The sequence below is a fragment of the Populus trichocarpa genome, chromosome 12, assembly GCF_000002775.5.
Source record: "Populus trichocarpa isolate Nisqually-1 chromosome 12, P.trichocarpa_v4.1, whole genome shotgun sequence".
In the NCBI taxonomy this organism is placed as follows: Eukaryota; Viridiplantae; Streptophyta; class Magnoliopsida; order Malpighiales; family Salicaceae; genus Populus; species Populus trichocarpa.
Window position 1 is genome coordinate 5985039 of NC_037296.2, and position 17852 is coordinate 6002890.

General features: G+C 33.8%; 1 long non-coding RNA gene across 3 annotated transcripts in view; it reads left to right on the forward strand.

Moving 5' to 3' along the window:
• The first annotated feature begins 13151 nt into the window (after positions 1–13151).
• Positions 13152–17852, forward strand: part of LOC112323554 (uncharacterized) — a 29806-nt gene continuing 25105 nt past the window's right edge. For all 3 annotated transcript variants that reach the window (XR_002976981.2, XR_008056870.1, XR_002976980.2), the window contains exons 1-3: positions 13152–13300; positions 13579–13663; positions 14992–15069. This is a non-coding gene — a long non-coding RNA (uncharacterized LOC112323554). The remainder of the gene's footprint in view (positions 13301–13578; positions 13664–14991; positions 15070–17852) is intronic.

Sequence of the window (17852 nt, forward strand, 5' to 3'; positions counted from 1 at the left end):
TCCACCAAGTTCTTCATGTGAAAGTTGGCTAAAGGCGAGAAGTTTCAAAATTAGGTGATCTAGAAAGCTTCAGTAGTGTTTATAATGTAAACCAAAATGCTTCTATCATTGCTTTTGTTTGTCTTTCTTTTATCTTTCTGGTTGACAATCAAGGCTCAAGATGTTAACTAGGTTTTATCTTTATTGTTGAGCCTTTTCTGAATGATGAGATTAGATATTTTCTAAAATTCTCTCTTTATTTTACTTATGCATTTACAACGAACACTTTTTGCTTTCAAGAATCCTGAAAGCAGATCTTCTGCAACATCATATACACCTAACACCAATAATAAATGGGCAAACTATAATGAATATATGGTAGTTATAGAAGAAAAGGAATGTGAAGAAAATAATATTAGGGAATCGTAAAATTAATAGAGCAGTATGAATAGGCCTGGAAACCCGCTACAGAAAAACTTGAAACCATAAACATGGGTAATAATCAAGTTAAGAAAAAGCTGAAAACATGAGCCTTGATTACTCCTGAGGAAAGAGCAGAAATGATTGCCCTGCTACAAGAATATATAGATGTTTTTACTTGGTCCTATGAGGATAGGCCTAGTTTGGATACAGATATCAGAGTACACAGGGGACCACGTGTAGAAGGGTGTAAACCAGTCAAACAAAAGTTGAGAAAACCTACCCAAATGTCATGATCAAAGTTAAGACAGAAATTAAAAAGTAGTGAAATGCTGACTTTTTAGAAGTAGTTAAATATTCACAATGGGTATCTAATATATTTGTTGTACCGAAAAAGGAGGGGAAGATCAGAGTTTGCTTAGATTTTAGGGATTTGAATAGAGCTAGTCCCAAAGATAACTTTCCCTTGCCACATATAAATGTTTTGATCGACAATGTTGCATGCAGTTCCACGTATTCCTTCATTGATGACTTCTCAAGGTACAATTAGATAAAAATAGCTCTAGAAGATAAGGAGAAAATAACATTTATCATGTCTTAGGGAATATTCTGCTACAAGGTTATACCATTCGGATTGAAGAATGCAAGGGTCAACTACCAAAGGGCCATGATGACTTTATTTAATGATATAATGCACACAAAAATTGAGGTGTATATGGATGATATGATTGCCAAGTCCAAGAAATGAGATAGTAATGTCCAAGTTTTAAGGAAGTTATTCGAGAAACTAATGAAGTAAAAACTAAGGCTCAACCCTGTAAAATATTCATTTAGAGTTAAGTCTGGGAAGATGCTAGGATTCATGGAAAGTGATAGAGGGATAGAGGTGGATCCTAGTGAAATGAAAATCATTTAATCTATGTCATCTCCTAAGACAAAGAAGAAGGTAAAAGAAATCTTAAGGAGGTTGAACTATATTGTCTGATTCATATCTTAGCTAACAACAACATGTAAACCTATCTTCTAGCTATTGAGGAAAAAAAATCTTGGAATTCAGAATGAGTTGAAGAACCCATCAATAAAATCAAGCATTACTTATAAAACCCGCTTCTGTTTGTTTCTTCTATATCAAAAAGGCCTTTGATACTATATTTAACAGTGACTGAAGTAGTTATGGGATCTGTACTAGACCAACATGATGAAACTAGAAAGAAAGAAAGAAAGAAAGAAAGAAAGAGTAATTTATTATCTAAGTAAAAAGTTCACAGAATGTGAGTTTAGATACCTAGTGATAAAAAAAAGTTATGTTGTACACTGACAGGAGTGGCAAAAAGATTATGACATGTATAATATTACGTCGTTGATTTCAAAGGTGGATCTCTTAAGATAAATCTATGATAAGCCCTATCTATCAAGTTGAATTGCAACATGACAAGTTCTGTTACTAGAATATGACATAGTGTATATGACGAGAAAAGTTGTGAAAAGGAGCGCAATTGCTGACCATTTGGACGAAAATGCCTTTGAAGAATATAAGACATTTGATTTTGATTTTCCTGATGAAAATATGTTATTAATCAAGGAAGAAGAAAAGAAAACAAATTGGTAGACTATGTATTTCGATGGGTAGTAAATGTATATGGTAATGGAATTGGTGTAATAATACTCTCTCCTGATAAGAAGCAGTATCCAATTTTGATTAAGCTGCAGTTTGAATACACCAATAATACAACTGAGTATGAAGCATGCATCCTTGGTTTAAAAGCTGCTTTGGAGATGAAAATAAAAAAAGATAGATGTGTATGGTGATTTATTGTTGATTATTTGCTAGGTGAAAGGAGAATAGAAAACCAAGGAAAAAATGTTAAGACCCTATCAAGAATATCTATCCAAACTAACAGAAGAGTTTAAAGAGATAGAGTTCACCCATTTAGAAAGAGAAGGGAACCAATTTGCTGATACTTTGGCCACACTGGCTGTCATATCTAGAATTGATTTTAGATATAAGGTACAGCTAGTAGATATTAATATCAGAAATTTTTTAGCTCATTGTTGCTCAGTTAAAGGAAATGCAAACCCTTGGTACTATAATATAAAGAACTTTGTGCAAAACCAAGAATATCCTATGGGAGCCTCCGAAATAGATAGGAAAACCTTGAGAAGATTGGCTATGAATTTCTACTTAGACAAAGAAGTATTGTATAAAAAGATCATTCGATGAAACCTTGTTAAGGTGTTTGAATAAGGCTAGTGCTAAAAATGCATTACAAGAAATCCATGAAGGGATTTGCTCAACTCACGTTAATGGGCATATGATGGAAAGGAAAATACAAAAGGCTAGTTATTTTTTTATGACGTTAGAAAGAGACTACATCGATTATGTTAAGAAATGTCATAAGTGTTAGGTGTATGGTGATACGGTCAATGCACCTCCAGCTCCTCTGTTTAATCTAACATCTCCATAACAATTTGCAATATGGAGAATTTATGTAATTAGGCCTGTTAATCCAAAAGCCATCAATGGGCATAGGTTTATTCTCGTGGCTATCGACTACTTAAAAAAATAGGTAGAAACCGATTCATATGCTCATGTAACATAGAAGGTGGTGAAAAGGTTTCTAGAAAAGGACTTGATCTACCGATATGGTCTACCAAAAAAGAGAATGACCAATAATACTTAGAACTTCAATGGCAAGATGATAATGGAGATCTTTACCAAATGGAAAATCAAGCATTCCAATTCCTCACCGTATAGGTCGAAGATGAACGACGCGTTATAGAAGTTGCCAACAACAATGTCAAGAAGTTTATTCAGAAAATGGTAATCACTTACAAAGATTAGCATGAGATGTTACTATTTTCCCTTCACGCATATCACACTACATTCAGAACTTCAACGGGAGCTACCCTGTATTGTTTAGCATATGAAATGGTGTTCGTGATGCCTTTAAAAATGGAGATCCCATTGTAAAAAGTATTGATATATTATTGATAGGAAAGGCTGAGTTGGCCAAAATGGAATATGAACAGCTAAACCTGATTAGTTTGTTATTGCTTAGCTGTCAAACTTCTTTGCTCCATGAATCACGTCGCGTCACTTGAGATATAGTTGTTATTGTTACTCATTTAGTTAGGATCTTATAAGGCTATAAGATGTCAGACATAATTGCTTTCAAGAGAGAATTATTCATTTACCATTTATCTTGAGTTCTTGATCCTCTGTTCTTGACAAATTGGTATCAGAGCTCCCACTAGGCTTGAGAAAAAGAAAGCCATAACTTTTTGAGTAACTTGCAAAACAAAGGAGAGTAAGAGACAGAGAAGGTGAATGACGGTAATAACAACTTCATCCAACCATCTATACCATGTTTTAATGGTCATTTTGATCATTGGAGCATGCTGATGGAGAATTTCTTGAGATCTAAGGAATTTTAGAACTTGGTTGAAACAGGTTATGTGGAGCTAGAGGCAGGAATAGTTATGATTGAAGCACAACGAAAGAAACTAGAGGAATTGAAGCTTAACGATCTGAAAGTGAAGAATTATCTATTTCATGCCATTGATAGAACTATTCTGGAGAAAAACACCTCTAAGTAAATCTGGGATTCGATGAAGAGGAAATACGAAGGAAATGCAAGAGTGAAACGCGAGGAAAGAGTTTGAAACCCTTAAGATTAAAACAGGTGAGAACAATCTAGAGACTATTCTTCAAACGCTAAGGAAATAGTTTGAAACCCTTGAGATTAAAACAGGTGAGAACATCACTAAATACTTTGCTAAAGTTATGACTATTGCCAACAAAATGAGAATCTATGGGCAACAAATGCGAGATGTAACAATTATGGAGAAGCTCCTTCGATCTTTGACTGACAAGTTCAATTACATAATCTGTTCAATCAAAGAATCTAAGGACATTGATGTGCTCTTAATCGATGAGTTACAAAGCTCATTGATTGTACATGAACAAAAATTCCAGAAAAGTAGTGGGGAAGAAGAAGCCTTAAAAGTGACATCTAAATATAGGTTTTATGGTAAAGGCCAAGGCAAAAGAGTTCTTAGAGGAGAGGGAAGAGGCAGAGGACATCATGCCTTTAATAAAACCACTATGGAGTGTTATAGGTATCATAAGCTTGGCCACTTTCAATATGAATGTCCCACTGAGAACAATGAGGCAAATTATGCTGAATTGGATAATGAAGAAGAGGTATTGTTAATGTCTCATGTGGAATTGTAAGAAAATAATCGTGAGGATGCATGGTTTTTGGATTCTAGGTGTTCAAATCATATGTGTGGAGACAATGCTATGTTTTATGAGTTAAATAAAGAGTTTAGGCAGCTGGTGAAACTTGGGAACAATACACAAATGACAGTACTCGGGAAAGGAAAAGTCAAGCTGTATTTGGATGGCATACATCATGTTGTCACTGATGTGTTTTATGTACCTGAATTGAAGAATAATCTTCTAAGTGTAGGGCAGTTACAAGAAAAAGGTTTGGCGATTCTTATCAAATCAAGGACGTGCAAAATCTATCATCCTATGAGAGGTATGATTATTCAAACCATGATGACAATTAATAGAATGTTTGTATTAATGGCAAGGGCTCAAGTCAAAGACGTTTCCTGTTTTCATGCACTTGCACAAAATCTTTCACATCTATGACATTGCAGATATGGTCATCTTAGTCATAAAGGACTAAGAACCTTGTTGTCGCACGTCACCCGCGCAACGTCTGTTGGTGATTTTTCATTTGTTTGATTGTTCTTTGGTTCTTGAGAGTCACCATCTAGTATTTGGTTCAGGGCTACTAGGAAACCCGGGTATGCTAGTCTTGTCAAAGATTCACGGGTAAGGGACTAGTTGTGGTTAGGGAAGGTATTAGCACCCCTAACGCACCCTACCTAAGATAAGTTGTTTCATGGCTTGATGTGTTAAAGAAGTTTTAAAAATTTTATCTTTTCATTGGATATTAGGAATACGACTTACATGTAAGTTCATAATCCTTAACCGTGAGCAAATCAAACATTAAATTCTTCTTTTATCTTTGCGACTTTATCATAAAAAAAAAACATCCATAAAAAAAATACACACATATCTCTTTTTTATTAATTTTTTTACACCCACATTTACATGTTACAAATCCACAAAATTTAAAATAAAACAAACAGTACATTAAACAAACCAAAAAATTACAAACATAGCCCTAAAACAATCTGGAATTACAGGGAAGGCCTTTTGCACCACCGGAACAGTGCGGTCACGTGTTGTCACAAGAAAATCCAAGAAACCGAGGGGATCTGGCACGACTTCCTCCCCTCTTCCTTTTCTCGCCGGCGGTGACCTGCAGAAACAACAAAATCGCAACAACCAGTTGATTTTAGTTTTTTCTTTCCTTGTTTTCATATTTGCTTCTCTCTTTACATATCTGTTTTTTTGTTTCCCCTTCTTTGTTTAAGCTGGCGGCCTGTATGACCAAGAAGCTGTCGGCGATTGTGCTTCTGTCGTGTCTGGCCGGTGGAGATGAAGGAGAAAGGAGTGTTGTCTGGGCGTTGGTTTCAGTTGGCTTTACGGCTGTGGAAATGGGAGAGGTTGCTGGCGGTGTTAAGGCGGAGGAAAGGACAGATCGGTAGGTGTTGGTGTGGCAGCTGGAAGAGGGAAGTCTGGTGCTGAGAAGGGAAACCGTAGGTCTGTGGCCGAAGGATGAGGGAAGATATGTCGGTTACGGGCTGGAAGGCGGTGTTCTCGGTGGCTGAGAGAAGGGGAGAGTGAGGGGGGACCAGAGCAGCTGAGGGTGGCTGTCAGCCAAGGAAAAGGAAAGGATATGGCCTTGGAAAAGGAAAGAGAGTGCAGGGGCTCTCTGGTTTTTTTTTTATGCAGGGAAGTTATGGTCGGGTCAGCTGGCGACTGGAGGAGGGGAGCGGCCAAGGAAGCCAAAAATGGAAGCAGGGGGGTTGGTCTGGGTTTCTTTTTGGCAGAGGGGAAGTGAGCGGCGGTTTGGGTGAGGGGGCAGAAAGGGTTATAGTTTTTAGGGTTATTTGTGGTTTAGGGTTTCTTTGTGATTCCCCTGAATTGTGCAACATTGCCCCCCCTCTATTTGTGTGTGTTGTGGAGACCTATTTATAGGCAAAATGTTGTTTGGTCTCCACAATTGGTCCCTCAACTCTTTTTTTTATTTTTTGTAAATTTTTATTTTTTCTTATTTTTTTGTATATTTTGAAAACGAGCAATATCAACGTCACCTCGATAAGGAAAATCAATAATTTTGAAAATAACATGTTAAAAGTTGAACGCGTTCGAAAGATCCTTGAAAATTAAATTCTTTTGGGATGACATTGAAAATGCTAAAAACGACGCAAATATATCAAGAACATATTTTTTGGTCTTCTTTATTATTATTTTTGAAATTTTTGGATTTTCAAAAACACGGGGTCAAAAATTGGGTAGCAACACTTGCAATACAAGAAAATGGTTCAAAGACTACCACCGCTTCTCTCATCAACTACAATGTGTACTGCTTGGATCGTTGGTAAGCAGCATAGAGATTTCATCCTAAGGAAAAGTTAGTGGCGTGCATCACAGAGGCTACAACTCATTCATACTGACATATATGGTCCAATCACACCAATCTCAAATAGCAAGAAAAGGTATTCCTTATGCTTCATTAATGACTATAACAGAAAAGCCTAGGTTTATTTTCTAGTAAAAAAATCAGAAGCTTTCCAGTATTTCTAGTATTTTAATAAGTTCGTTGAAAAGGAAACTAGACAGTTTATTAAGTGTTTAAGAACAGATAGAGGTGGTGAATTCAACTCTATAGAATTCAATGAGTTTTGTAAGCAAAATGAAATCAAGAGGCAGCTCACCACAGCCTACAGTCCTCAGCAAAATAGAGTGGCTAAGAGGAAGAATAAGATAGTGATAAACTTGGTGAAGTCCATGCTTTCAGGAAAGAAGATTCTCAAAACCTTCTAGCTTGAGGCAGTAAAATGGACTATATATATGTTGAATTGATGTTCCACTTTTATAGTGAAAGACATAGCTCTAGAAGAGGCATGGAATGGATTGAAGCCCTCAGTTGAACAATTTAGAGTGTTTGGATGTGTAGCACATGTCCATATACCGGGCAAGACAAACCAAACTGGAAAACAAGAGCTGATGTTGTGTACTGCTAGGAGTGAGTCAAGAATCCAAAGGTTACAAGTTCTATGATCTTGTTGCAAAGAGAATTGTAATTAGCAAGGACATAATTGTAATTAGCAATGCAGTGATGAATCTTATTGTTCCTGGTTTCAAGATTAGAAAAAATGGAGAAGGTAACAGAATTGATGAGACTTATTATAAGCAAATAGTAGGTAGTCTTATGTATATCACTGCTACAATGCCAGATATGATGTTTGTTATAAGCTTTATTAGCAGGTTCATGATCAGACTAATAGAATTTCACTTACAGATTGCTAAGAGAGCATTAAGATACTTGAAGGGCACTGTTGATTATGGAATATTTGATAAGAAGAACGGGGACAAACAATTGGTTCCATTTATTGATAGTGATTATGCAGGAGACTTAGAGGATAGAAAGAGCACATCTGGCTATATCTTTATGCTAAGTGAAGGAGCAGTTTCATGGTCCTCAAAGAAATAGCTTATAGTCACTCTTTCAACAACTAAAGCCGAATTTGTGGCAGCCGCAGTTTGTGTTTGCCAAGCAGTGTGGATGAGAAAGGTTCTGGAGAAGTTAAATCATGCACAAGATGATTACACTATTGTGATGTGTGATAACAATTCAATTATCAAGCTCTTAAAAATCCTATTATGCATGGACGCAGTATACAAATTGATGTGCGTTTCCATTTTCTACGTGATTTAACTCGAGACAAAGTTATTGAACTTGTGCACTGTGGTTCTCAAGATCAAGTGGCTGATTTGCTGACTAAACCGATTAAGCTTGAGGCATTTTTTAAACTTCGAGAACAACTGGGAGTCTATATGATGCCTGGAGTAAATTAATTACTTACATAACAATTAGTTTAAGGGAGAGAATGTTGAAAAGTACTAGTACCTGTTGGTCTATTACTGTAAAATAAGTCTGCTAAGTCTGTTGTTAGTTTGTTATTGCTTAATTGTCAAACTTATTTGCTCCATGAATCACGTAGCATCAGTTGAGATATAGTTGTTATTGTTACTCATTCAGTTATGATCTTGTAAGGCTATAAGATGCCAGACATAGTTGCTTTCAACAAAGAATTATTCATTTACTATTTATCTTCAGTTCTTGATCTTCTATTCTAGACACAAATAACAATGAAAACATATAGAATATGTTCATTTCAATATTAATTATGAATACAAGTTTTGTATAACATTAATTTGTTTTTGTACAAAGTTTAGAATTCAAATATTAGATGAAATAAGATTAAATAAAGATAATTATATCAATTGACTATATGTTTCAACAAGATTATGGAACAACATATTATTACGTTACAAAACTTGTTTGATTGCATATAAACGGATTATCAAAATCAAATAACCCCATGCTTTATGGAGGAATTGTTTTTTTTATTATTAACATGGGTGTCCGGGTTAACTTGCGCGTACCTAGACTAATCCCACGTGCCCTGAAGTTAACGATCATGTAAGCCTCCAGTGACTCTGAAAAGATTCAAACTCGTGACTATTGAGAAGCAAACTCAAGGTCTGACCAAATGAGTTACGGAGGAATTGTTAAATAATATAATTGGAAGAAGGGAAGAAAACTTGACAGAAAAATAAAAAACAAACAGACAAGTGTACATTGGCAATGATTTTGAAATTGATGGAGATAAACTTTGATTATGAGATTGGTACGTAGTAAAGTAATAAAGATCACAATGGATCATATATAAGCAGTCCACGCACGAACTAGTTCTTAATTATTACGAACTAGTACTTGTGATAGAAATAAGAAACTAGTTTGTAAATAACAAAATTATCATGAGACAAAGTGCTTCGATTATCTTTGTGGCCACAAGGAAACCACTACCGTAGTGTATCTCGTGATCTCCTCTCTAGTTTTCACCTTCATGAGCCATAGGTTTGGTTCCATGTACAATACTTGAGGACAAAAATTAAGATTCTCTCTTTTGAATGCCGTTCACTTTTGGAGATACAAATTTGGCATGGCATGACATGATAAGGATTAATTCATATCGTGTGCACGAGCAATCTTTAATAATTTAAAAACCTAGGAAGGAAAAGATAATTGGGTTTTCTACTCCAACTCTTTTAAAACAATTCTCTTTTATGATATTTCAAATTTTTTTTTATTAACGTGAATGTCCAAGTCAGCTTGCACGTATCTCGACTAATTCCACGAGCCCTGAAGTTAACGACCATGTAAGTCTCCAGTGACCATCATATTAGTAACCACAGGACTAGGACTTGAGATCACATGAGTAGCAAACCCCTTAATCCCAAACTTTTACCACTGGACCACCTACTAGTTGATTATGCTATTTCAAATCATTTCTTAAATAAACTCTTTATTAATATCAAGACTACTATTATCATTAAAAAAATGAAATTGTAAAAAGAAATTAATAAATGTTATGTTTTATAAAATGGGTGTATAAAATATTTATCAATATTAGATAATAAATATTGTATTTTTTACATTAAAAAATCCCATTATATCTAATATCAGATCAAAACTCAAGATAGTTCTCCAAATGAAGTTTTTTTTTTTTTTAGTTTAACGTGGGTGTCCGGGCCAGCTTGTGCGCACCTCGACTAATCCCACGGGCCCTGAAGTTAACGACCATGTAAGCCTCCAGTGGCCATCATATGAGCAACCACAGGGCTCGAACTTGAGACCACAGAGGGAGCAAACCTCTTGATCCCAAGCTTTTACCACTGGGCCACCACCTAGATGGTTCCAAATGAAGTTGATTGGACATGAATATACCATATTCCTAGGAAGTCAGAGTTTCAACCCAATCTCTCGTATTAGCAAAGTTTTTAAACCCGGTCCGGTGGCCGGCCCGGTCTAAGGCCCGGGTTCCGGGTTTTGACCGGGTCACCGGGTTTTGACCGGGTCGGCCGGGTCAATTTCTATTTTTAAAAAAATTCAAAACGGCGTCGTTTTAGTAAAAAAGAAAAAAGTCAACGGGTTACAACTGGGTTTTTGACCGGGTTTTGCCGGGTCAGCCGGGTCACACCGGGTCATGGCTTATGCAATTTTTTCATCAACCCGGCCCGATTCCAGCCCCGGGTCGGCCCGCCGGGCCGGGCCGGGTTTCAAAACACTGCATATTAGATTTTATTCCTTGTGAACAAATTTCCATACAGAAAAAAGAAATCATTCTTAAATTAAAAAAAAAAAAAGACAATTTCTTTCTGTTTATTGAAAGGTCCAAAGAATTTTAAACTACACAATGAAATAACCATTTATTAATACAAAATTATAACAATTAAGAAATTTTGAGCTGAGTTTTATCTCACTAAACAAAATTAAAGAATACAAAAGCATGTATAAGAGAAGAAAACATAGTAAATTGCAGATAGATTTTGAAAAGTGTTAAAGAAACCACCTGCGGAGAGGAACCGAGGGAGAGTGCAAAACCAGTCCCTACCACCACAGCCAGTGCTGTTCATCGCAGCCGTGCAACACACACACACACACACGTAAACCTATGTCTGATAAAACCTGGATTCAAGCAAGAACAACACTCCATAAAACCAAATCCCTAGCTGGGAAGGAGACCTCGTAAAAATAAAAATAAAGAACAGCAACCACTGAGTAAAAGTCTATATTTTCTGCGTGTCAGAGTCACTGTAGCCCTTCTTTTCAATTTTCGTATCCTATACAGTAAAGTATATGGCGTCACAATTACACTCCCACATAATCAATCAGCGCCACAGCTACTTCAGTATTTATCACTTTCAAAGATTTGTCCTTTTTAGCATCCGTCAATCTCCTGTTCAATTCTTTCTTTCTACTGGCATGCCAAGTACCCTCTTCTTTATCTTTTTCTTTTTTTCCTCTGGTCAAAGTTGAAGGCTACTCGGGAGTGTAGTTGGTGTTATTTTTTAAAATATTTTTTATGTTAAAATATATTAAAATGATATATTTTTTATTTTTTAAAAATTATTTTTAAAATCAATGCATCAAAACGATCCAAAATATATATACAAAATTAATTTTTAACAAAAAAAATTTTAATTTTAATTGAACGCTGTTTATACCGCGTTTCCAAACGTATTCTTGGATCAGCTTGGCTATATACATATATATTTAAAAAAGAAAAAACAATACCACTCGGTATCTCACTGTACATCAAAATATATTGTAACATTATAATGATTATTTAAAAAAAACCACTGAAATTAATATTAAGGGTAATAATATTATCTCTTCATGAAAATATATTAGTCATTTATAAATTAAAAAAAAACAAATTAGTTTTTTTATATTTTTAAAATGTAGTAAAATAACTAAATTATTTTAAAAAACAAATTTATTTAACTAAAAGCTAAGAGTTTTGTCACTTTCTAAAGTAAAGTAAGATGATTAGATAACCTTTTAAAGCAAATTTCTTTAGCTAGTGTCGGAGACTTTTTTGTAATTTCATTTTGGTTTTTTTTTTTTGGTTAAAATCAAGTTGATTAAAAGGCTATTTTTTATTTTAATAAATGTTAAATATTATTTAAGACCCAAAAGTGGCTAGCGCAAGCAAGCAAATGAGAGAAACTCGTGCTTTTCGGGTTACGTGTGAGGCATCTCCCTATAGCCAAATATCTCCTTTCACGATGGTGATGAGAGTGTCCCAACATTCTCTTCACAATGCCAAGGTGCATTTATACAGTGGAGCAACGATTGAGCTTCGATAAACTTTTTTTCTCTCTTCTCGTCCCTCTTTTCTCTTTCATCATATCGAGATCCGTGCCTGTCCTTTTAAAAATTTAATGTGTCATGTTAGTTTGTATTTGTATCAGTTTTGGTCCTTATTATATTATTGTAATTTGTTTCGCATTTAATGCTTTATGAAGTTGATTTTTTATTTTTTGATTTCATTCATCATCATTTTTTATTTCATTTATTTTCTTGTATCCAATTTGGTTTTTATTCTTTTTATAGTTATTTTTTGTTTTTTTAATCTATTTTGTTTTATTCATTTTTTTGTATTTGAATGATTGAGAGTTTTGCTTTGTAATATTTCCGTGTTAGCAATTTTGATCTCATAACTTAGGTCACGAGTTTCAAAAATTAGTCGAGTTAATTTAGGTTGACTCGAGTTTTTTTTAGTTTCGTCTTTCATTATTTTGTTTGCTTGAGTGTTGACCTTCACTGTTTTATTCCATTTATTTTGTATGAAGTTATCTTAATCTAATGCTCGAGCCGCGAATTCGACATGCTAACTCGAGTTAGGTTTTTTTATCCTTTCTAAAAATTCAATTTTTTTGAGTTTGTCATTGATCATTTAATTTGTTAGTGATTGAGCTTTAAATTTGTTTTTATTTTTCTCTTTATAAGTTTATCATATTCTTATTTAATTTTTATTTTATTATTGAATAAAATAATTGAGATCTTTAAAAAATATTTAGAAAGTATCTTTTTATAATATTGGTATGAGTTTATTTTTCTAGATTAGTCATTGTCATTTATTTTTATTTTTTTTTATAATTATATTATTAAATTATCCTAGTTTATTTAACCACTCATAACGTAGCGCGCGGCTGAATATTAGTGTGTGTGTGTGTGTGTGTGTGTGTAAGATGACAGAGATGGCCCTTTTGTCCACCTTCTTTCTTTGTTTTTTGTTTTCTTTCTCTCCCTTTTCTGGGATGTTGTCTTCGTTTTATATATTCTAGAGAGAACCATGCGTGAAGTGCTAGAAATAAGAGGATGAAGTTGCAGGATTCAAGGTTAGTCAGTGAAATTAACCTTGGATAACATGATCAGATTGTCTCTCCTATGTGCTATATATTTATATTTGTTTTTGAGAGGATCAGATCTCATTATATGATATATCTATCTGAGGCAAAATTCTTTTTCTACATCAGAATATCTCTTCAGCAGAATTTGGCCGTTTCCTCATTCAACACCCTCTTGCATTTTCGTTTCTTTCGCTTCTCTTTCAATGGAAGCGGTCAATGCAAACACGTGAATTTTAATATAAATCATGGTGAATGTTAATTTGTAGGTGCAGTTTGGAGCTAATTGTGCTCCATGGCAGCATCATTTCTTGGCAGAGAATGCAATAACGGGACGATCCTCTAGAGTCCAAGGTAAACCAACTAAACCTGGGCAGCCTGATTTGATTTTTCTCTTGCTTTCCGCATTTATTCATTTGATCTATATTCTCTCCACTGCAAATTCAGATGCTCAATCGTAGAAATATTTCCCAGAACGCAAAAAAGAAAAGACCATGAAAATGCCAAGGAGTAGAATCATCAGACAAATGAACATGAAAATGCATTTTATTACAAGCCATGCCATTGGGTGGCGTCGCTCTTAACGAACACCACTCCTTTTACTGCCCAGTAGCGTCCTGGAAACCCCAGTAGATGGGGAAAATGAAATGAATAGTGAGGAGAGGTGCTTTCTAGGGTAACCTCAAACGTTCTTCCTTGGGCTTTGATCTGGTAAAACAAGGCACGTTAGAACGGGGGTTGGTGCAAAATACTCAGTCAAAACGGGAGGTGGCATGAGGTTTTCATAGGTCCTAGGTTCAGAGGTTTTACATTTGCAGGACTTAAAGGATAAAGAAACGCTAGCATGCACCACGTGGCAAGTGGAATAAATCCACACAGTTGGCCCCCCCTCCCTCCCTCTGCTAAAAGATTTGTTTTGTTTCGAGAGGAGGAGGCAAAAAGGAAAATGCCCTTTCCAATCGCTTTAGGCCCATCATAGAATGGGAGCTCAAAATCTTTTGTGGGCCAATCTATCCTTAATGTCCAGCCCACCATTTTTGACTTTTGGGCCCATGAAAGAGGGACTTCTCCACTGCGCTCTGTTTCACAAGGACTTTTCCTGTCATAGTCCATGGGACTGTCCACTTAGAAATTTAATAGCTAATAGCCAAGGACCCACCATAATATGATGGATCTGATCTCATGAAACAATAAAAAACTTAACATTAGCTCAGACTTTTTTCGAAATTCAGGAGTTTTGCTTAACTGAAAAAACTACTCAGGCTTCAACATTCTTGTCCTTTTCTTTTCTTTTCTAACCTCTATATTTCTTATTTCTATCTTTATTTCTTGTGCTAATTTGTATCTGAACTTTTTTGTGCTAGCCTGTATATTCTAATACTAACCTTATTATTATAGTCATCATGCTAGTCGTTGTTGTTGTCGTCATCGCCGTTATATATTATCATCATAATCAATACGGTAGTTGTTGTTATTATTGTTGTTGTCATTATTATTATCTTCATTTTTTGTTATAAAAAAGTTAATTAATTTCCATGTAGTTCATTGAATTGCATTTCTAACTATTTGAATAAGAAGAAAAAGTTTCTCGATTTATTGGGCAATAATAATCTGGTTGCTGATATTTTTAAATGAGTTTTTAAGAAGAAGGCGATGCTAATCAAAGAACACCCATCTGCTAGGTTATTGGAAATTGCGTGGAGATCAATGGACATGAAAATTTAGATGAAACTTTGAAAGCTGACTGAGTGATGATTGAGGTACTTGTCTTTTCCTACGTATTAGCTTTCTTGTGAAGTTCGTCAACAATCAAATCTTAAAATGCCATTGATGCTTTTAGTCGTTGCATTTAATGTTAAGAATACCTGTTTCCAACCCTAGCGTTGCTTCAGAATCATCTATAAGCTCAATATCTAAATACTCTAATTTAATTTAAAAAATTAAGTATTTTATTGGTTTTCAGAATAAATTCTAGCATAATTCAATAAATATAAAAAATACAATATAGTAATTAAATAAAACTTTTAATTAATAACTATTTTTTTTCAAAATGAACAAATATAACCTACATGGCATTGGCAAAATTATGCACATAATGATTACAAGGTAAGAAGATATAATAATTAGTTTAGAAAGAACTTTTAAAAATTAGAATTTAACAATTAAATAAAAAAATTAATAACTAATTATCTCCGAGATGAATAAATATAACCTACAAGTCATTTGCAAAATTATGCACTCACAATACAATATCTCGCTCCTTATACAGGAATAGCTTTGACTGAATATTTTATGTACCGTGAACGATATACTTTAATTATTTATGATGATCTTTTCAAACAAGCGCAAGCTTATCGCTAAATGTCTCTTTTATTACGAAGACCGCCTGGACATGAAGCTTATCCAGGAGATGTTTTTTATTTGCATTCACGTCTTTTGAAAAGAACCGCTAAACTAAGTTCTTCTTTAGGTGAAGGAAGTATGACTGCTTTACCAATAGGTGAGACCCAATCGGGAGACGTTTCGGCTTATATTCCTACTAATGTAATTTCCATTCCGTCAATATTTAGAAAAACCTTTTTAAATATATTTTGAAGTTAATTATAATATAAGTTTTAAATTGCAAATTTTTAATACCCATGCACTATTTCTAATAATAATTAAATAGACATATATGATGATATTTGTTAATAAACTATTATGTATAAAAAAGGAATTAATGTCATTAATAAAAATCCTGCAGTCCATAACAGTTTCTAAATGAAAATGTAAACGATCAAGACGTAATGAAAATGTCAACTCTTAAAAATTAATATTTTTAATAATATAAATTTCATCGTACATGACCTCTTCCCATTTTGTTTCTTTAATGACATTTTTAAAAGTAATAGGTCACAATCTACGGATAAAGAAAAATGATAAAAGGAGTGGAGATAAAAAAAATTATTTAAAGGATAAAGAAAATTGATAAAAGGAGTGGAGATAAAAAAAATTATTTAAAGGATAAAGAAAATTGATAAAAGGAGTAGAGATAAAAAAATTATTTAAAGGATAAAGAGATAATTTTTGAGCTAGAAAATAGAAGCAAGTTTAAAACGTTACTTCTTTTGGAGAAAAAACAGAAAAAAAGGTGTAACAAATTGCTTTAGAAATGAAAAATCCAGAATGTTTTTTTATACTATTAGAAAGAAATTAACAGTATTTTCAATTTTCTACTTTCCATTAAGCCATAGCCATGCGTTGTTAAATTAATTGTTTTAATTTCTTACACATACTTATGTAGCTAGTGTTAATCAAATTACCATATTTTCCTTGCTCCTACTTTGATTTCCACCGTAAATCTATCCCGATCCTGTACTGCTGCGTTGCCATGTCTGTTAAGATATTAGTTTGTTTAGATATTAGTTGAAATTATAGTCTATGGAGGAATTTTTTATAAAAAAAAGATTTGTGTTTATAATTCTTGTTTAATTAATTGATTAAAATCCCTGTTAAATTATGATAGTATGAGCTTGTAATCTTTTCATAAATATCTTCATAAATATAAGGGCTATTATATTTTGAATTTAAAAAAGTGTTAAAAATCAATCAATAAGTACTAATTGAGATGTTAAATACTTGAGTATTTAGTACTTTGAACGATTAGTATCAAAGCAAAATGAGTAAGTGGATCGTTAAATTGATCAATTCTAGTTATCTCATAATCTCTTATTCATATAGGTTTTTTTCCAACACATTATAATCTTTATTTATTAGTTGGTGCTTTGATTATCTACTGGTTGTAGTGCGTCTTTCAAAGGCTTTGTTTTTTTATTTATTAGTTTCATAATTTAAATTTCTTAAAATATTTTATTTAACATCATCATTGCTCCATATCTAAAATTCAACTTTATAAAAATTTACATCATAACTTATAATAATTTTCTTGGTAGTATAATTTAAAAGGATAAAGAGAGAACTTAAGGAATGAAGGATAAAAAAAACATCACAACTAGTGAAAAGATAGAAAGTTATTTAAAGGATAAAGAGAACTTTTGAGATAGAAAATAAAAGCAAGTTTAAACATATTACTTCTTTTGGGAGAAAAAACAGAAAAAGAGTTGGAATAAATTGCTTTAGAAATGAAGAAACTTGATGTTGAGAGAATGGAGATAAATTTGGACTGTGAGGTAGGTAGGGGATCAAGAATGGGCAATGCTGAATAAGTCCTTCGAGAGACTCAAGGGTCAGATGCACAAATTAGAGAAACAAAGGAAATTAATGTTACATGGCGAGAGAGGAGATTTATGTTCAGATTTAGCAGCTAAATGTTTTTTGATAAATTAGAACTTGCCTTGGATGATATGGAAGTGGCAAAGATGCAATAATCCAATATGGAGTCAAGCCGATAGAAACTATCTACAATAAAATGTTTGAAGCAACAAAATACTGATTTGGTTTCATGTAGTAAATTAGATATTGCCAACAATGTGGGTGGATTCAACTCTCCTGCACTGAATTGATCTTCAGAAACTTCCCTAAGAATCCATTGACGAAGAGTGAG